The sequence below is a fragment of the Nerophis lumbriciformis genome, linkage group LG25 (assembly GCF_033978685.3).
Source record: "Nerophis lumbriciformis linkage group LG25, RoL_Nlum_v2.1, whole genome shotgun sequence".
Classification (NCBI taxonomy): Eukaryota; Metazoa; Chordata; class Actinopteri; order Syngnathiformes; family Syngnathidae; genus Nerophis; species Nerophis lumbriciformis.
In genome coordinates this window covers 24457156-24476623 of record NC_084572.2, presented here as the reverse complement: position 1 = coordinate 24476623, position 19468 = coordinate 24457156, and the positions used below count along the sequence as shown (strand labels likewise).

General features: G+C 37.0%; 1 protein-coding gene across 2 annotated transcripts in view; it reads right to left on the bottom strand.

Annotated features, from left to right (window-relative positions):
• Positions 1–14599, bottom strand: part of LOC133621719 (N-acyl-aromatic-L-amino acid amidohydrolase (carboxylate-forming) B-like) — a 29536-nt gene extending 14937 nt beyond the window's left edge. The window contains exon 1 of one of the 2 annotated variants that reach the window (XM_061984012.1): positions 14482–14599. The gene's annotated coding sequence lies outside the window, so the exon portion shown is untranslated. Of the gene's footprint in view, positions 1–1546; positions 1702–14481 lie in introns of those variants that run through there. The other variant, XM_061984011.1, reaches the window with a different exon arrangement.
• Positions 14600–19468: the final 4869 nt, after the last annotated feature.

Below are 19468 nucleotides of genomic sequence, written 5' to 3'. Positions count from 1 at the left end.
TGTGATGAAGTCAGTGCCTCACCAGCCATCAACCTCACCGCACGTCACTGCACGGCAGTAAAACGGCTGATCAAACAAAACAGAAGTCCTCGTCATGGACCCACTAGCTGTCTAAGCTAGCTTTCCAATCAGCTAAACCGACTCAATAACTCCACGGTGACGTTTTGGTGAATTCACTGAGGAATTTTTGAAATTGAAACAATACAAAAAGAATGCCATTGTAAGTTGATAATACTAGCACAGACACTTGTAAATGTGTTAGTATATGAGCTAATGCTAACGACGCTAGTGTCATTACATTGCGATAGCACGTGCAAATATGCAACAACACTACTATCAAACGTGGCAGTTTTGTAAGTATGAATGGTTTTAGTTATATTGTAAAACTTAAAAACATTGCTCAGAGTGATAAATGAAGAAACCATAGGAGTAGAAAGGCTATAAAAGTTAAAAGTAGCAATGATTGTCACACACACACACTAGGTGTGGTAAATTATCCTCTGCATTTGACCCATCACCCTTGTTCACCCCCTGGGAGGTGAGGGGAGCAGTGAGCAACAGCTGTGGCCGTGCCTGGGAATATTTTTTGGTGATTTAACCCCCAATTCCAACCCTTGATGCTGAGTGCCAAGTTGGGCGGCTGGTAGACGGAACGGCACTTGTCCTTCAGATATAAGACACTAAACAGAAGGAAAAACTGTAGACTTTCAGCCCACAGCACCTGCAGTGAGCGAACGCGTCCAAATCATGGCGCTATAGCACAAACAATAACACACCTTATCAGTGTCGCTGTTAGAAGAAAAATCCATAGATGAGCCGCGCAGTTCTATTAATCACAGGGATCGAAGCGCGGGAAAAAAAGTAGCAGCTTATAGTCCGGAAAATACGGTGATCCTAATTACAAGTGTTATAGCAAATGTTGATCCGAAATCGAAGGAGAGCAGGAGGGTTTGGAGGTGTGGGGGAAGCCAGACTTGTGTCAAAAATAGAAATTTTTTATGGGCTTCTCAATTACTCACATTTTTTTGCCGTTTGCCCGTGGTCTTGGAGTACAACCTCGCAAATACAGAGACCTGCCTTTCTAATACCTAAACGCAAAGGACCCCAAAGTCACGTCTGTCCGCATCTGTCCCGAGTTTCATCCTAAGTCAAAACAGCTTCATGCTGCGTAAACAAGCCGGTGTTGGGAAAGAGCCTCACATGCTAAACATCAACACCGGCACACCAGTCGGACCATCCTGCTGCTCCCGAGGGGCCTCAGTGGGAAGGCATTCACACACGCAGCCCCACATTCCAATTAAAACGCACGTTGCATCTTGAACATGTGAGGATATCCCAGCTTGTCACCGAAGCTGGATTTAGTTTACACTAGTGTTTGGTTGTAGTGGATTTGAACTGGATCACACGTTGACCTGTCAGAGAGGGGACAGCTTTTTAGGGACATTTCAGTTAATTGCAAGACCGTACACCCAAGTCCTAAAGTCCACTAGACTCTGGTTCACAATAAGTTACATATTGCCAAGTAAATGTATTTTATTTGGCTTACCTGTCTGCCAACACTCAGCTTCAGTAACCCGTCACAGTGTTTTGTTAACCCGCCACAATTCAGTGTCGCTGTATTCCACAAAAGAATGCCTCATGGAGTACGCGGCAGTACACGTGCCAAGAACATTTTCCCCGAGTACAGTTGAGTGTTCTCTGATCCAGTCTACCCACATCCTTACTTGCGTTATGTCCTCCCTTGAAAGGCACTCCCCTTTTAGCTCAAGTTTCACTTTGTGATGCAAGAGAGAAAGGACTCGCTCTCACAGAGTGCGTGTGTACGCCTGTGTGTGTTTTCGTCCGCCAAACCAATAAGAGTCAGAGTAGAACTTTAAAGAGCAGACAGAGTAATTACGATCAGGACCGTTACCAGGTTTTGACTATGCCGAGGTCAAAAATTGGTGGTCCACGGAGAGCTTTGAAAGGCTGAAATCATTGGTATCGCGGCCCTATATGAATAATATTGCCTGGAGCAACGCAATGAACAATGCACTTTTTAAAAATGACTTTGCTGAAGTTAAGCATATTACACAATGTTAACATCATTTCAGTCATACTTGCCAACCCTCCCGGATTTTCCGGGAGACTCCCGAAATTCAGCGCCTCTCCCGAAAACCTCCCGGGATAAATTTTCTCTCCAGGTCCGCATGGAGCAATGTTGTTGTAATATATTGGGGAGGTGATGAAGTACGTCGCTTTACTGTAGACCATACTTGCCAACCTTGAGACCTCCGATTTCAGGAGGTGGGGGGTGGGGGGCGTGGTCGGGGTAGGGCGGGGGGCGTGTTTGGGGGCATGGTTAAGATATATATATAAGAAATACTTGACTTTCAGTGAATTCTAGCTATATATATATATATATATATTTTATTACATATATGTATATATATATATACATATATATATAAATAAATAAAATAAATACTTGAATTTCAGTGTTCATTTATTTACACCTATACACACACATAACACTCATCTACTCATTGTTGAGTTAAGGGTTGAATTGTCCATCCTTGTTCTATTCTCTGTCACTATTTCAGAACACACACATTATACAAATATACATTATAAAATCAATAAGAAAACGGGAGCTCTAATTTGGGAGTCTGAATTAGGATCAGAAGTTCCTATATAAACATTGCACACTCACGTCGCCATTTTGTATTGATTACTGCAGCTGTGCACTGGATTCATTCACAAATACAAACTACAACTCACAAACACTTTAGAGTTAGGCTCCACCATCAGAATGTGTACTTAAACTTATAAAGATCACATGGATATTATTCAGTGAGTTGATTCACCAAAACTAACCTGTTATACAGGAGGAAAAAGCACACAGGACGTTTCAATTGTTCACAGACTGGTCGCGCTCATCAGAATGACAAGACACTTCCGGTCTGCAGGTGATAGCATTCAATTGGGAAGAAACGCCCTACTGCCCCCTACTGACCAATGTGAATACTGATAAATGTGTAATGACAGCTCCAAAAACGAATTCAAACCACAAAATAAAATAAATAAATCAACACAAAAATGTGACACATTATGGGTGGGTCACATATGCATGTACAGTAGATGGCAGTATTGTCCTGTTCAAAAGTGTCACAACATTGCTGTTTACGGCAGACGAACTGCTTTACAGTAGACGAAAACTTGACTGCTGTTGTTGTGTGTTGTTGCCACGCTGGGAGGACGTTAATGAAACTGCCTAACAATAAACCCACATAAGAAACCAAGAACTCGCCCTCCATCATTAGCTGTTTATATTGTGGGAAAGCGGACGTGTGAACAGGCTGTCAACACGTCACTCAGGTCCGCATAGAGCTGGAGAGGGCGTGGCCTCCAGCTCCGCCTGAATTTCGGGAGATTTTCGGGAGAAAATTTGTCCCGGGAGGTTTTCGGGAGAGGCGCTGAATTTCGGGAGTCTCCCGGAAAATCCGGGAGGGTTGGCAAGTATGCTGTAGACTTCAGAACAGACTCACACACTTGACGTCAGGTGCGCAACACCACGTAAATCGTTGGCCAACCAAAAAGTAACCCCAGTACGCTATAGCCAACATTCACCAGGAGATGGCAACAGACAAACATAGATCACTCTATTACAGTCCTCCCCTTTTAGAATTGTAGAAGTTACTCAAAATAAATAAACAACCCAACCAAAAAATGCAGCAGCTCAATTAAAAAACTGTACTTAAGCCACATTCTTTTTTTTTTTAGTACTGAACTCTTAACCCTCATTTGTAAACAATAACATGCTTATTATACAAACAGTATTTGTACATCTTTAACACAGATTTGTATACTGTCTTCAGAGATTCAGTTTTTTTGGTGGTACTCGAAACCTTTCTGGGTATCTGCGGATCACTGGTGGGGTTTTTGTTGTGGGTGATCTGGGTTCTGATGATGGCAACTCAGCAGCCCTTGAATCTGGTTCAATGATGAGACTAGTTTGTGTCTGACTCACTGATGGTCCTGGTGATGGAACTGAAACAGCACTGTCCAGTTGTACTGATGGCACATTTTCTGCAACTGGTGGAGAATATATATATATAAGAAAATACTTCACTTTCAGTGAATTCTAGCTATATATATATATATATATATATATATATATATATATATATATATATTTATTTTATTATATATATATATATATATATATATATATATATATATACACAGTGTATATATATATATATATATATATATATATATATATATATATATATATATACACACACACAGTATATATATATATATATATATATATACATATATATATATATATACACACACAGTATATGTATGTATATATATATATATATATATATATATATACTGTATATATATATATGAAATACTTGACTTGGTGAATTCTAGCTGTAAATATACTCCTCCCCTCTTAGCCACGCCCCCAACCACGCCCCCACCCCGACCACGCGCCCCACCCCCCACCTTCCGAAATCGGAGGTCTCAAGGTTAGCAAGTATGATTTCAGTTCAGTTCAGTTTCAGTTTATTTCGAACACGCATACGACACAATGTAATGCATCACACAATTCCAGTTGTTTCATTACAGCACGTCCGAAAAAGAGTAGGAAGAAGCTGAGATTATTTAATCCTACCCCTTTTCATACCATAGCAATTTTAGTAGAGATGTCCGATAATGGCTTTTTTGCCGATATCCGATATTGTCCAACTCTTAATTACCGATACCGATATCAACCGATACGATATATGCAATTGTGGAATAAACACATTATTATGCCTAATTTTGTTGTGATGCCCCGCTGGATGCATTAAACAATGTATCAAGGTTTTCCAAAATAAATCAACTCAAGTTATGGAAAAAAGTGCCAACATGGCACTGCCATATTTATTATTGAAGTCACAAAGTGCATTATTTTTTTTAACATGCCTCAAAACAGCAGCTTGGAATGTGGGACATGCTCTCCCTGAGATAATCCTAATACCCACTACAACTATGGGAAACACTATACTTTGACTTTCACAAAGTGCTTTTTTTTTTTTTAAACATGCCTCAAAACAACAGCTACAAAAACAATGAAGGCACACAGCTTCAGTCCAGAGTATACTATAAACTGGGCTCAATCGGCCCTGTTCTTAACGTATTCGTATGAGTAACAAAAATGTGCAAATAAAAACAAGAAAGGCACAAAAATAAAAAACTGCTTCAGTCTAGACTAGTAGATAACACAGCCATCCTTTAAAGTGCATGAACATTAATAAAACTGCTTCAGTTGAGACTAGTAGAAAACACAGCCATCCTTTAAAGTGCATAGGGAAAAAAGGCACAAAACATAAATAAAACAGTTTCACTAAGTCCAGACTATTAGTTTATTTGTGCAACAGATGAAGCTCAAAGAGTGGGCTAATTATTTTTCTCCTTGTCATCCCGTGTGAAAGGTAGATTTTTCTGAATGAAAACAAGCATCTCAGCATTGTCACAATGTATGCGATTTCTGTTCTTGTCGATGATATGGGCGGCAGCACTAAACAGACGTTCGCTGTCGACACGGATGCAGGGTGCGGTGAGGTACGGGGGGGTGTATAATGTAGCATCCCGGAAGAGTTAGTCCTGCAAGGGGTTCTGGGTATTTGTTCTGTTGTGTTTATGTTGTGTTACGGTGCAGATCTTCTCCCACAATGTGTTTGTCATTCTTGTTTGGTGTGGGTTCACAGTGTGGCGCATATTTGTAACAGTGTTAAAGTTGTTTATACGGTCACCCTCAATGTGACCTGTATGGCAGGCCGATATTATCGGACATCCCTAAATTTTATCCAATTTCCCTGTTTTCTGTAACAGAACAGTGAACAAATAAATAATATACCATAGTAAGCATGCAAATATTAAATACATAAATAGTATTTGTCTCCATCCATCCATCCATTTTCTACTGCTTATTCCCTTTGGGGTCGCAGGGGGCGCTAGAGCCTATCTCAGCTACAATCGGGCGGAAGGCGGGGTACACCCTGGACAAGTCGCCACCTCATCGCAGTAGTATTTGTCTCAATAAAAGGAAAAAAACACTTGTAGTTTGAACAGTCTCTTAAACTGAATCACATTGGTGCTTTGTTTTATTTCTTTGGTTAATGCGTTCCATAATTTAATTCTACATACGGATATGCTAAAGGTTTTAAGTGTTGTACTCGCATACAAATGTTGTATATTAGATTTTTCTCCTCTTTTGTTGAGAAGAATTGTTGTACATTCTTGGATAGTGTCATGTCTTTTGATCGTGTTTTGTTTTAGTTATGTCCTGTTTGGTTTTTGGACACTTAGTTCCTGCTTTTTCACTCCCTTGTTTTGTTTCCATGGTTACCCATTAGTTTCACCTGTTGCTCATTTGGACATACGCACCCATGTCACTGTTATTTAAGCCTGTCTTTTTCTGTTGGTCGGTCTGGTGACATTAACTCTGATACCTCTGTCATTATCATGCCCTGTTTATGCTTCATGCCATGCCACGTAAGTGTTTGTTTTTTCACGTCACAGTAAGTGTTTTCGTTTTCATGTCCATAGCTTTTCCCCAAGTGCTAGTTTATTGTTTTGTTCATAGCCAAGTTTTAGCTCCGCCTTGTGCGCACCTTTAGTTTGTACCTTTTGTTAGTGTTAAAATAAAATTATGTAATTTACCTTCACGCCACGTCCGCTCCAATTCCTTTGCATTCCGGGAAAACAAACCATCCCACAGTCCACGTCATGACAGGGAGCAGGTTATAGTTTGCTTTATACATAACTTTAGCTGTTTGCAAATGCACCAAACCATTGAATTTCAATAATTGTGATTTAACAAATAAAGGGTTTGTATGTTCTCTATATCCAACATTATGTATTATTCTAATTGATCTTTTTTATAACACAGTTAGTGAATGAAGAGCACATTTGTAGTTGTTTCCCCATATTTCTGCACAATAACTCAGCTATGGTAACACTTGTGAGCAGTAGAGAATATGAAGTGGTATTTGGTCTCGAACAGTGGTTCTTAACCTGGGTTCGATCGAACTCTAGGGGTTCGGTGAGTCGGCCTCAGGAGTTCGGCGGAGCCTCCGCCACGGAGGTAAAGACACATCCGACTTATCGTGTAAATAAAAACTTCTCCCTATCGGTGTATTATGGATACCCTCGAACAATGTTCCCTCTGATTTTCCATCTGATTCGCAGGTTGTTTGATTGATCGATTTAAACTTTTACTTGTAGATTGCAAAGGACACAGTACAGTACATATTCCGTACAATTGACCACTAAATGGTAACACCCGAATACGTTTTTCAACTTGTTTAAGTCCATGTTAATCAATTCATGGTAATGTGTGTTAGGTGTGTAATTTGTTGTGAGTTCATGCACTGTGTTGGTTTTGTTCTTTAAACAAGGTGATGTTCATGCACGGTTCATTTTGTGCACCAGTAAAAAAAAACATGACTTTTTCTTGAATTTGGAAAAAAAAAAAAACATTTTATTTTTCACTAAAGAAGGGTTCGGTGAATGCGCATATGAAACTGGTGGGGTTCGGTACCTCCAACAAGGTTAAGAACCACTGGTCTAGAACGTGTTTTGCTTTATTCATTATTGACGTGTTTCTTGCCAATTTATGTTGTATATTTTTTACATGGGATTTCCAATTCATTTTATCATCTATTGTTACACTCAAAAATGTGTTTTCTTTTACCCTTTCAATATTTACTCCAACTATTTGTATTTGTGTTTGACTTTCTCTTCTACTGTTACCAAATAGCATTGTTTTAGTTTTACTGAGATTCAAAGTTAGTCTGTTTTTGTCAAACCGTCTTTTTAATTTGTTAAATTCTTCTGTTATTATTTGTATTATTTTCTGTGTTTTCTGTCCTGAACTAAATGCTGTTGTATCATCTGCAAATAATACTAACTTGAAGTCCTTTGTAACTTTACAAATGACATTTATATAGAGATTGAACAATTTTGGTCCGAGTATTGATCCCTGAGGTACGCCACAAGATATTTTTATCTCTGTGGAAGTGTGTTTGCCTATCTTCACATATTGCTTCCTGTTGTTTAAGTAGCTTCTTACCCAGTTCAATACCAACCCTCTAATGCCATACCGTTCTAATTTGTTTATTAAGATGTTATGATTAATTGTGTCAAATGCTTTTGTTAAATCCATAATCCATTGACTTTACATAATTTCAAATACGACATGGATTTGAACTCAACACCTTTTAATTCCCATTTCAAGTTCTAGTGACGTGCCTTAACATTCAGTAATTTACACAGAGGATGAGCTACCGCATGGTGATGTACAGCGTCCGATGTCCTACACAAAGTATATTTGCAGTCAGTCAGATTATCTTCTTATCACCTAAAAAAAATACGGAGGTCATGACCTTGGTGTCCTCAATAGTAGATACGGCCATTATTACAGTAATTGTATTAGGGACCTAGTGGTTAGAGTGTCCACCCTGAGACTGGAAGGTAGTGAGTTCAAACCCCGGCCGAGTCATACCAAAGTCTATAAAAATGGGACCCATTACCTCCCTGCTTGGCACTCAGTATCAAGGGTTGGAATTGGGGGTTGAATCACCAAATGATTCCCGAGCGTGGCCATCGCTGCTGCTCACTGCTCCCCTCACCTCCCAGGGGTTGAACATGGGAATGGGTCAAATGCAGAGGGTAATGTCACCACACCTAGTGTGTGTGTGACAATCATTAGGACTTTAACTTTAACTTTTAACTTTAATGAGTTGTTTTAAAGGGGAACATTTTCACAATTTCAGAATGGTTAAAACCATTAAAAATCAGTTCCCAGTGGCTTATTTTATTTTTCAAAGTTTTTTTCAAAATTTTACCCATCACGCAATATCCCTAAAAAAAGCTTCAAAGTGCCTGATTTTAACCATCGTTATAAACACCTGTCCATTTTCCTGTGACGTCACATAGTGAAGCCAACACAAACAAACATGGCGGAAAAAACAGCAAGCTATAGCGACATTAGCTCGGATTCAGACTCGGATTTCAGCGGCTTAAGCGATTCAACAGATTACGAATGTATTGAAACGGATGGTTGTAGTGTGGAGGCAGGTAGCGAAAACGAAATTGAAGAAGAAACTGAAGCTATTGAGCCATATCGGTTTGAACCGTAGGCAAGCGAAACCGACGAAAACGACACGACAGCCAGCGACACGGGAGAAAGCGAGGACGAATTCGGCGATCGCCTTCTAACCAACGATTGGTATGTGTTTGTTTGGCATTAAAGGAAACTAACAACTATGAACTAGGTTTACAGCATATGAAATACATTTGGCAACAACATGCACTTTGAGAGTGCAGACAGCCCAATTTTCATCAATTAATATATTCTGTAGACATACCCTCATCCGCTCTCTTTTCCTGAAAGCTGATCTGTCCAGTTTTGGAGTTGATGTCAGCAGGCCAGGGAAGCTAGGGTCGATAGGGGGTTTAGCTCGCTCGTCTGCGGGAACAAACTGCCGCCATTGCTTGCCGTGCTACTGAGGTCCTTTGTCCCTGAATTGCTCACACACTCCGGCAGATTCAATGGGGGTCTGGCGGCAGATTTCTTTGACTTTATCGTTGGAAATGCATCTGCTTTGAGTGTCGCAGGATATCCACACATTCTTGCCATCTCTGTCGTAGCATAGCTTTCGTCTGTAAAGTGTGCGGAACAAACGTCCAATTTCTTGCCACTTTCGCATCTTTGGGCCACTGGTGCAACTTGAATCCGTCCCTGTTCGTGTTGTTACACCCTCCGACAACACACCGACGAGGCATGATGTCTCCAAGGTACGGAAAACTGTCGAAAAAACGGAAAATAACAGAGCTGATTTGACTCGGTGTTTGAGGAAATGGCGGATTGCTTCCCGATGTGACGCCACGTTGTGACGTCATCGCTCCGAGAGCGAATAATAGAAAGGCGTTTAATTCGCCAAAATTCACCCATTTAGAGTTCGGAAATCGGTTAAAAAAATATATGGTCTTTTTTCTGCAACATCAAGGTATATATTGATGCTTACATAGGTCTGGTGATAATGTTCCCCTTTAACTTTGATTTGTTTTAAGGGACAATATTATTATTTACAACGATACGATCTGAAACAATACAGTGAATTTGTTCAGTAACTTTTTAGCCCAAAAAGACAAAATACTGTGAAATGAATACTTGATTTTAGACACTGCAGGTGAGCTTTCCAGTATTCCTGTTATTTATTGTAAGGAAATGATGTATAATTGAATCATGGATACAAACAAGCAAGTAAACAACAATTAATGGCCAATGCATTCACATTTTATTTGAATAAAGTGGGCAGACAGACAGACTTGTATAACGATTAACGTCCTTATCATTCAAAGTGCTAAACTTCATTTAAAGTCTGCTGTTCTTAAATCCAATGTTTTCTCATTTTTCTGGTATCGATAGCATTGATCGGTTCCCTTTTAAAATGTTGAATCCATGCAGTGTCTATCTTCTGCAGGGTGAATTTGCAGAGCACAGATCTATGTAGTTAAATCTAAGAATGTAAATCCATATATCGATTAATCGTTACACCCCTAATTTGTAATACAAGCAATATGTTGATGGACTGCAGACATGACTTGTTGTGAGGGAAACATTTACCTTTATTGACAAACAATATTTTTTAAAAGGTTTCCTCAGGCCTTTTCATGGAAACTAAGTTGAGCTAGTAGTGGGTGACCCATTTGCTCTTAATTCTAAGATTGTTTTTCCCTCCATATCAATAATTAATTGTGTTCCAGACTGAGACGTCAATTGTAGAAACTCATTAATCAATGGTAAGCCTGACAAATAAAGCACGGCCGGTTGATTTATTTGCAAAAATGAGCAAAAGTACAAAATAACAAGGCAGTCAGAAAAGTAGTTTCACGTTATCTGAAATGTTTTTATAGATTTTTAAAACCTAGAGGTCGCTATGAGCAATGTTAAAGTAAAATGTGTAACGGATTACTAACCAAAACCAAGTAACACTATAGGCAATAATGTTGCTAGCTTTACTTTATTCAAGTTTTATCTCCTTATGCTATTTTTACATTTTGCACATCATTCAAGAACCTAATGTGAGACTAAAACACAAAACACTATTTTTAAATAGTTATAAACTGCTAGCGAGAGGCAGCCAACAATGCAGGTAATGGGGATTGACCTATTTAATCTATTGTGAAGAGTGCATATATATATATATATATATATATATATATATATATATATATTTATATTTAAGAGTTATTTCTTTTTATTCATAGACATATTTGAAACAGCCAGTGTTTTTCCATTTGTACTCTTTCTATTTTTTCATCTTATGTCCGCAAGTAAACTGTGTGTGTTACTTTGAAGACTTGGAATGTAGGAGTAGGAGTACTCCCTTATATCTTATCTGCAGTAGAACAAAGAGGCCGTGTTCCTACCCTGACAGGTGGGGGCTTTTTTTTTGTGTAAGGAGTCAGAGGGTCAGATCAACTCGAGCAGCCGATACGAATGTGTTGATTGAGTTGACCTCCCAAAGCTTTGGAATAAACTAGAAAATATTCCTATTCTGTCCTGGTGATCCTTCTTACTCAGATTATATGTCATCCAAAAGAATTTGGGATTGACCAGTAACTTAGATTCCCTTGGAGGAAGAACTGGTCCGACGCAACACTATAAAACTCCCAACAATGTTTTGTTAACATCTAAGTATGTAATACTGTAACAGACACATTAATGTTAACATATACTGTATACCGTATTTTAAGCATGATGTGGAGTTTGCCAGGCCATGCCGACAGAAATTGAGTGCTTCTGCTGCACTGAGTGGCACAGTCACTACGGTTCCTTGCACTAAATCAGTCTGATTTCTCAAATAATTTTCGCTCAAAATAAGCATTCTACAACACATGGAAACAACTTCATCTGATCGTGCTTGCTTTTTTAAAGATCAGAGTCAGTATGTCTCCATGTACTAAAAAAAAGTCTGAGTTATTAAATAATCTGGTATCCTCTCGTGTCACACCTACAGTACATGTGGAAGTACCTGTTTCTATGCTCATCTCTAATGTGACGGTTGGGCATACGTTGGGAGTGATTGTTATTTTATCTTGTTTAGCTATGTGGTAAAGTACAGTAAACAGAAGAATTAGGTAACAATATCACGGTTATCATTATTGCAGTATTGTTGAATGTGCTCAAAAGTACTTATACACACATTTAAATCTTTTGACCAAGTTGTTTTTTTAAACAACTGAAATAAATAGACACACTGTTATAAAAGTTACTATTTTGCATGGTTTCTGTTTCTAATGCTTCAATAATAGTGTTTTATTCTCAGTATTTTATCCATTTTAATGGCTAAGCTTTGATTGTTTTAAATATTGTTTATTACTGTGGCACTTTAAGATTTATTTAAATGAAAAGTGCCCAACAAATAAAATGTATTATTATTATTTATTATTTCTGGCGGGCATGGTGGCGTCCTACTCTGTTCAGCGAACCTTGAACGCACCGTAAAAACAATTTGTTTTATAGAAGGATCACTCAGTTCTAAGAAAGCACAGCTCGTAGGTTCAATGTGCACAATTGAATATCTTAGTTTCTCAGGCAGCAATTGGGGTATGTTGCTACTTAATAGGGAAAAACGTTAATGTCTCTTGTTTTCATGTTAGCATCTAAGATAGCGAGCTGGCGCCAGTCAGTCTGTGAGTTTATCAAAGTGCAGTTATCAATCACCTTTTTTTGATCATTGTTATTTAAAATTGTAATACTAACCGTCGGGAGTTTTACTGCGGTTATCATTAATACCGTTTATCGTTACATCCGAGGAAGGAAATTGATAACTACACTTTTCCACTGCTATTTAAGTTTTAATGTGTTTCAATGACACGTGGCTGTTGTGATCATCAGAGACATACAAAAAGATACCTATTTTGATGAACTTTTTTGGTGCTTACACTATTTACTGTACTGTTTAGAGCAGTGTTTTTCAACCACTGTGCCGCGGCACACTAGTGTGCCGTGAGATACAGTCTGGTGTGCCGTGGGAGATTATCTAATTTCACCTATTTGGGTTAAAAATCTTTTCTGCAAACCAGTAATTATAGTCTGCAAATGATGTGTTGTTGTTGAGTGTCTGTGCTGTCTATATAAACAAAAGGTGAGTGCCCCTAAGAAAAGGCATTAAAGTGTAGGGAAGGCTATGCACTGAACTGGTTACAAAGTAAACAAAAACAGAATGCTGGACGACAGCAAAGACTTACTGTGGAGCAAAGGCAATGTACATCCAAACATGACATGACAATCAACAATGTCCCCACAAAGACGGATACAAACAACTGTAATATTCTTGATTGCTAAAACAAAGTAGATGCGGGAAATATCGCTTAAAGGAAGACATGAAACTGCTACAGGAAAATACCCCCAAAAAAAGAGAAAAAGCCACAAAAATAGGAGCGCAATACAAGAACTAAAACACTACGCACAGGAAAACAGCAAAAACCTCAAAATATGTCAGGGTGTGATGTGACAGGTGGTGACAGTACACCTACTTTGAGACAAGAGCTATAGTGATGCATGCTTGGTTATGCTTTAAAGTCATATCCAACAATTGCGACAACGACTTTTTACTGTCAACTGTTTTTTGTTTTTTAATGATTCCTGCTGGTGGTGTGCCTTCCGCATTTTTTCAACGCAAAAAATGTGCCTTGGCTGAAAAAAGGTTGAAAAACACTGGTTTAGAGAAACTACAAAGTGATAAAAAAAAAAAAAAAGGTTTACATGTCAGGGCCGTTGTATATGGACGTTTAATTCTTATATCCTTAAATTAATTATTAATACCAATGTTGAGGATGTTTGAAATGAACACAATCGAGGCACAAGTACTATACTTATTGTGAACTACCGCTATTTATTATTCTTGTCTACTTATTAGTGACTAAAACATACACATGTTATTTTTCACTGTCTATTAAATCCTTATTGTATGTTTTATTGTCAAATACAAATGAGAGACGTTCTGACAATTATTAAACGGGTATGTTTTTATTTTTATCATATGCTTTAAACATGTTGATTATTTTAGCTTCTATTATCTTTAATTAATTTGCTTGTCGGTGTAAACAGTCCCCAACCCCACCTCACTTGTTACTACTTTTTTTTTTTTTTTAAATCTAAAGAAAAAGCGAAAGTTACAAGTGGAGTTTGCTTTGGATCAGTGTTGTTTCAACTATTTCTAAATACCGTACTTAAAAATGAAAGGATATGGGGCTTCTTTATTATTAAAAATGCTAAAACCAATCCAATCCAACATGTTATCGTATTTGTGTTATGGGTGACAAAGATAATTACTGTAGTGTAACATCTATTCATGTATCTCATTAATAATGTTTTCATTATTATTATGTAGGACAAGCTAGATGTGCTCACAAAAGTCCACTTACTTCAATTTCCGGTACTTTTTCTTCTTTTCTCACGTTCTTTTTAAAAGCCAATTATTTCGGTCTAACTCGAATTAATATCTCCATGATGATCTAGAAAGGTTGATGTTAAATATGTAATCTATTACCTTCAACAGCCTCATGTCGTACTCTGGCTGTCCAAAGTCTGAAGCTCTGTTTAGTCATGTAATCCTTTTGGCTCAATCACTTGGCTGTAATCTGCTTGCTTCCACAGTTTATCTTAGTTTGAATTCATTTAATAGCTTACTTTATTACCACCTACATACATTTTCATAAATAAAAGTACATTAGAATATACCTGGAAAGCTTGAAAATGTTTTTTGGGCTTTTCTCTAGGCTTTCACTATTTAGTTGAACTGTTCACCTTTGACCGGCAATTAAATATAGACTATATGTGTCATTGTATTTATTTATATAGCACTTTTCATACACAGGCATGTTGCAACACAAAGTGCTTTACACCAGTTTAAAAGAAGAAAAATAAAATAGAACACGCACTGAGCACACAGCATCAACCACGCTAAAGAATACCTAAAAATTATATATATATATATATATTTTTTAATCATATTAAATTATATATGTATATATATATATATATATATATATATATATATATATATATATATATATATATATATATGTATATGTATATATATGTATATGTATATGTATATGTATATATATATATATCTATATATATATATATATATACACACACACACATATATATATATATACATATATATATATATATATATATATATATATATATATATATGTACACCTATGTATGTATGTATGTATGTATGATATATGTATGATAGATACTGTGTATATATATATATATACGTATATATGTATATGTGTTTATATATATATATACATATATATATATATACATACATATATATATATATATACATATATATATATATATATATATATATACATATATATGTGTGTGTATATATATATATATATATATATATACATATATATGTGTATATATATATATATATATATGTATGTATGTATGTATGTATGTATGTATGTATATATATATATATATATATATATATATATATATATATATATATATATATATATATATATATATATACAGAGGTGTGGACTCGAGTCACATGACTTGGACTCGAGTCAGACTCGAGTCATGAATTTGGTGACTTTAGACTCGACTTGACAAAATGTAAAAAGACTTGCAACTCGACTTAGACTTTAACATCAATGACTTGTGACTTCACTTGGACTTGAGCCTTTTGAATTGACATGACTTGACATGACTCGCTACTTTCCCCAAAACCCAAAGATGAAAAAGTTATTCGGGAGCGCTCCGTATTTTTCATTGTGTACTTGTCTATCAGCGTTGCGTGTGTCAGCTGGTGTGGTCTCAGTACAACAGCCAATCAAATTAGATCTACTTTGTTTTCATCACACAGCATTCATCCAATCAAATTGCAGGACAACCAACGAAGAAGACATGTCCAAACCACACGCCAGTGAACAAAAAATGATACCTAAAATAATTTTGTTTGGGTATAAAAATTACGAGGTGGTCAACACAAAACGGTTTGCAGTATGCAACACATGCGGTTCGAAAATTACTGATGGAGAGGCAACAACTTCCAACTTCGTCCGGCATTTGAAGTTGCACAAAGAACGTTAAGTTTTGAATGTAAGATAACGTTTATTGGCTAAGTAACGTGACTTTTATTTGCTGTGTAGTTAAATCAGTGAGGCTGTAAACTCACTGCTAACGTTATAACGTTATTGCAAACACGGGAATCTGTTGCAGTTCACTACCTTATTCATACTTTTTGTTCAGTGATTTTTTTCAAGCAGGGTTACGTTAGTCAATATATCACACGTAACGTTAGACGGCGGTCAGCAGCACTGCGTATTTTAGCCACCTAAAAAAAGACAAAAATAGTAAAATAAAGGTAAAATAAATACTACGCCCCCATCGTGCACAAATGACTGACAGACTCTTGGCTATTTTGGTCTTTTGCAAATGCAATGCAGCATAGGGCCCTGACATATAAAAAGTACAACTTTTTTGTTATGTTCACGTATATGTCATGTTTTTTCAATGTTAACACTTTTGTACAAATAAGTACATTTGCACTTTATTTTTCAATGTGTTTGTTCTGTAAAGGAATGAGTTAATGTTTAAAATGACTGGTTAATAGTGCTATTATAAAGTGCAATGTCAGCACAATTTTCTTTCCTGCAATTTAAAATGCACTTGTTTTAATAAATAAATACAGCGTTTGAAAAGCATACACAATCTGTGTTAATATATTAGTCTGTGGTTAAAAGGACTTGAAAGGACTCGAAACTCAAAATGCAGGACTTAGGACTTGACTTGAGACTTTCCAGTCTTGACTTTGGACTTGACTCGGGGCTTGCCTGTCTTGACTCGGGACTTGACTCGGACTTGAGGGCAAAGACTTGAGACTTACTTGTGACTTGCAAAACAATGACTTGGTCCCACCTCTGTGTATATATATATATATATATATATATATATATATATATATATATATATATATGTATGTATATATATCAGGGTTTTGTGACGATCTGTCACATCTTTTGTCATGTTTCCTTTGTTTTGTGTTTATTTCTTGGTCAGCGCTCTTATTTTAGTTCCACTTCCTGCATGTCTCCCTGAGTGCTCGTTCCCTCCACTGTCCCTGATTAGCACCTGGTTGCAGTTGCCAATCAGGCTGCTATTTATGCCTGCCTCGCCCTCCAGTCAGGGCTCGAGGATTGATGTACGGTATGTTACTGACGTTTAGCGGCATGCTGTGTGCATAACTGCTCCTCCTGTGTTGAGTACAATTAAAGACTTGTTTTACCTGTACATTGTCCTCCTGTCTCCTGCATCTTGGGGTCACAACTACCGCAGCTATGCCACTCCCTGACAGGTTTCTCCTAAACTGCCAAGATACCTGTGGCGGTGGGGGCGTGGTCACAATGACGGCATCAAGTAATTTGCTCTGATGATATGATTTTCTTTTAAAAAGGCTCAAAAACATATATACATACATTTAAAACAAATCTGTTTTCATTCATTAGTATTAACATACGGTTTTTTTTAATCGTTTGGCCATATTTTCAATTATTGCTGCTTTTTGTACAAGGTACTTTGTTGAGATTTTTAAAGACTTTTTTATGAATGTATTCGTGTTTGAGACTTTACTTCTGTCCCTCGATGACCCTGACGAAAGAGGCTGAAGCGAGCATGACGTCACACTTGCTTCGCGCTGTTGCTCCAGTTGGACTTTCTCTTCTTAAAAGCCGCCTCTGTCCTCTTAAGATTTGCACATTTTATAGATGGTTGTCCGCGTGAGTATATCTGCATTATATATAAAAATCACGTTCACAACGCTCCAGACAATTGCATGTGTTTTGTTTACATCCAGTTTCGGTGATCAAAGTATTTTTTTCCCTGGTCAAGTTTTCGGTACATCACTTGTTAATAGTGCGCAAATAATAGTCTATATATATATCAGTTTATACTGCAACGACCAGCTAGTGTTGATGTTTTATGTTCGTGTGGTTTAGAATTGATCTTAGTTTTTCCCATGTTTACAAACACACCGTCCATGCCTAAAAGGTGACTGGCGGAAGTGGTGTTGTGTGTCGGGAGAAGCAAAGACTCAAGGAGACGAAAGTGTTTTCATGGAAGGTAAAACGTGTTGGAATTGCGCCGCTGTTTGTTATTCTAAGATTGGTAATAAAAGTTAAAAATAGCGTCAGATTTTATGTAAATTCTTCTGGGGGCTACAATATATTATATTACCTTTCATAAATTTAAAAAATAAAAAAACAGCCCTTATTTTCAAGGTGTGGTGGTAATAAAAATGCCCTGGCCACATTCAATTACATTAATTCATATACATTAAGGGCAAACCCTTAATGTAATATACGTGTGTGTGTGTGTGTGTGTGTGTGTGTGTGTGTGTGTGTGTGTGTGTGTGTGTGTGTGTGTGTGTGTGTGTGTGTGTGTGTTTATGTATGTATGTATATACTGTATATGTGTATATGTATGTATATATGTATGTAATGTGTATACATATGTATGTATATATGCATATATATACATATATATATATATATATATATATATATATATATATATATATATATATATATATATGTGTGTTTATATATGCATGATTGCTTTTCATTAGCCCATTGGAAAAAAAATTATTCTGTTTAGGTGTTAATGACGGCTTTCGTTTAGCTTTTCTGTATTCTAAATCCCATTTCCTTTAGGCCAGGTATATTCAACTAAAATGTTTTGGGGGCCACATTTCTAGAAATCTATGAACCGGAGAGCTGCACTTCTCTCTTCACTGTTATTCTTATTTTGTATATTCTGGAGGAACAGGGTCCTTTACAGTAGAAATTCGATTTTGATTTTGATTTATTTTGTCAGAGTTACCGGAGCGCTCTGCTGTATTGAAGGACCTTCTGCAAAAAAAGCTATTCAAAGATTATCTCAAAGACATCACTTTAGTGTTTCAGAGAATCTTCTACAAAAATGTGAGTCCCTCGAAAATTATTTAAACTGAACTCACCACCAGTTGAATAGCCCAAATCATGGGTGCCCAAAGTGGGGCCCTGGGGCCAAATTTGTCCCACCAAAGAGTGGCTTCGCAAATTCCATATATATTCATACTAACCTCTTTCAAGCTCACACAATCATTGATGGCATGTCCGCAGGGTTACCTAGTAGCAATCTATCCATAAGACGATTGATCAATATATTCCAAATAAAATAAAATAAATTCTGATTTATTAAAGCTATTCAAAATCGCTCTGTTTGGACTTTGATTGATTGAGACTTTTATTAGTAGGTTGCACAGTGAAGTACATATTCCGTACAATTGACCACTAAATGGTAACACCTGAATAAGTTTTTCAACTTGTTTAAGTC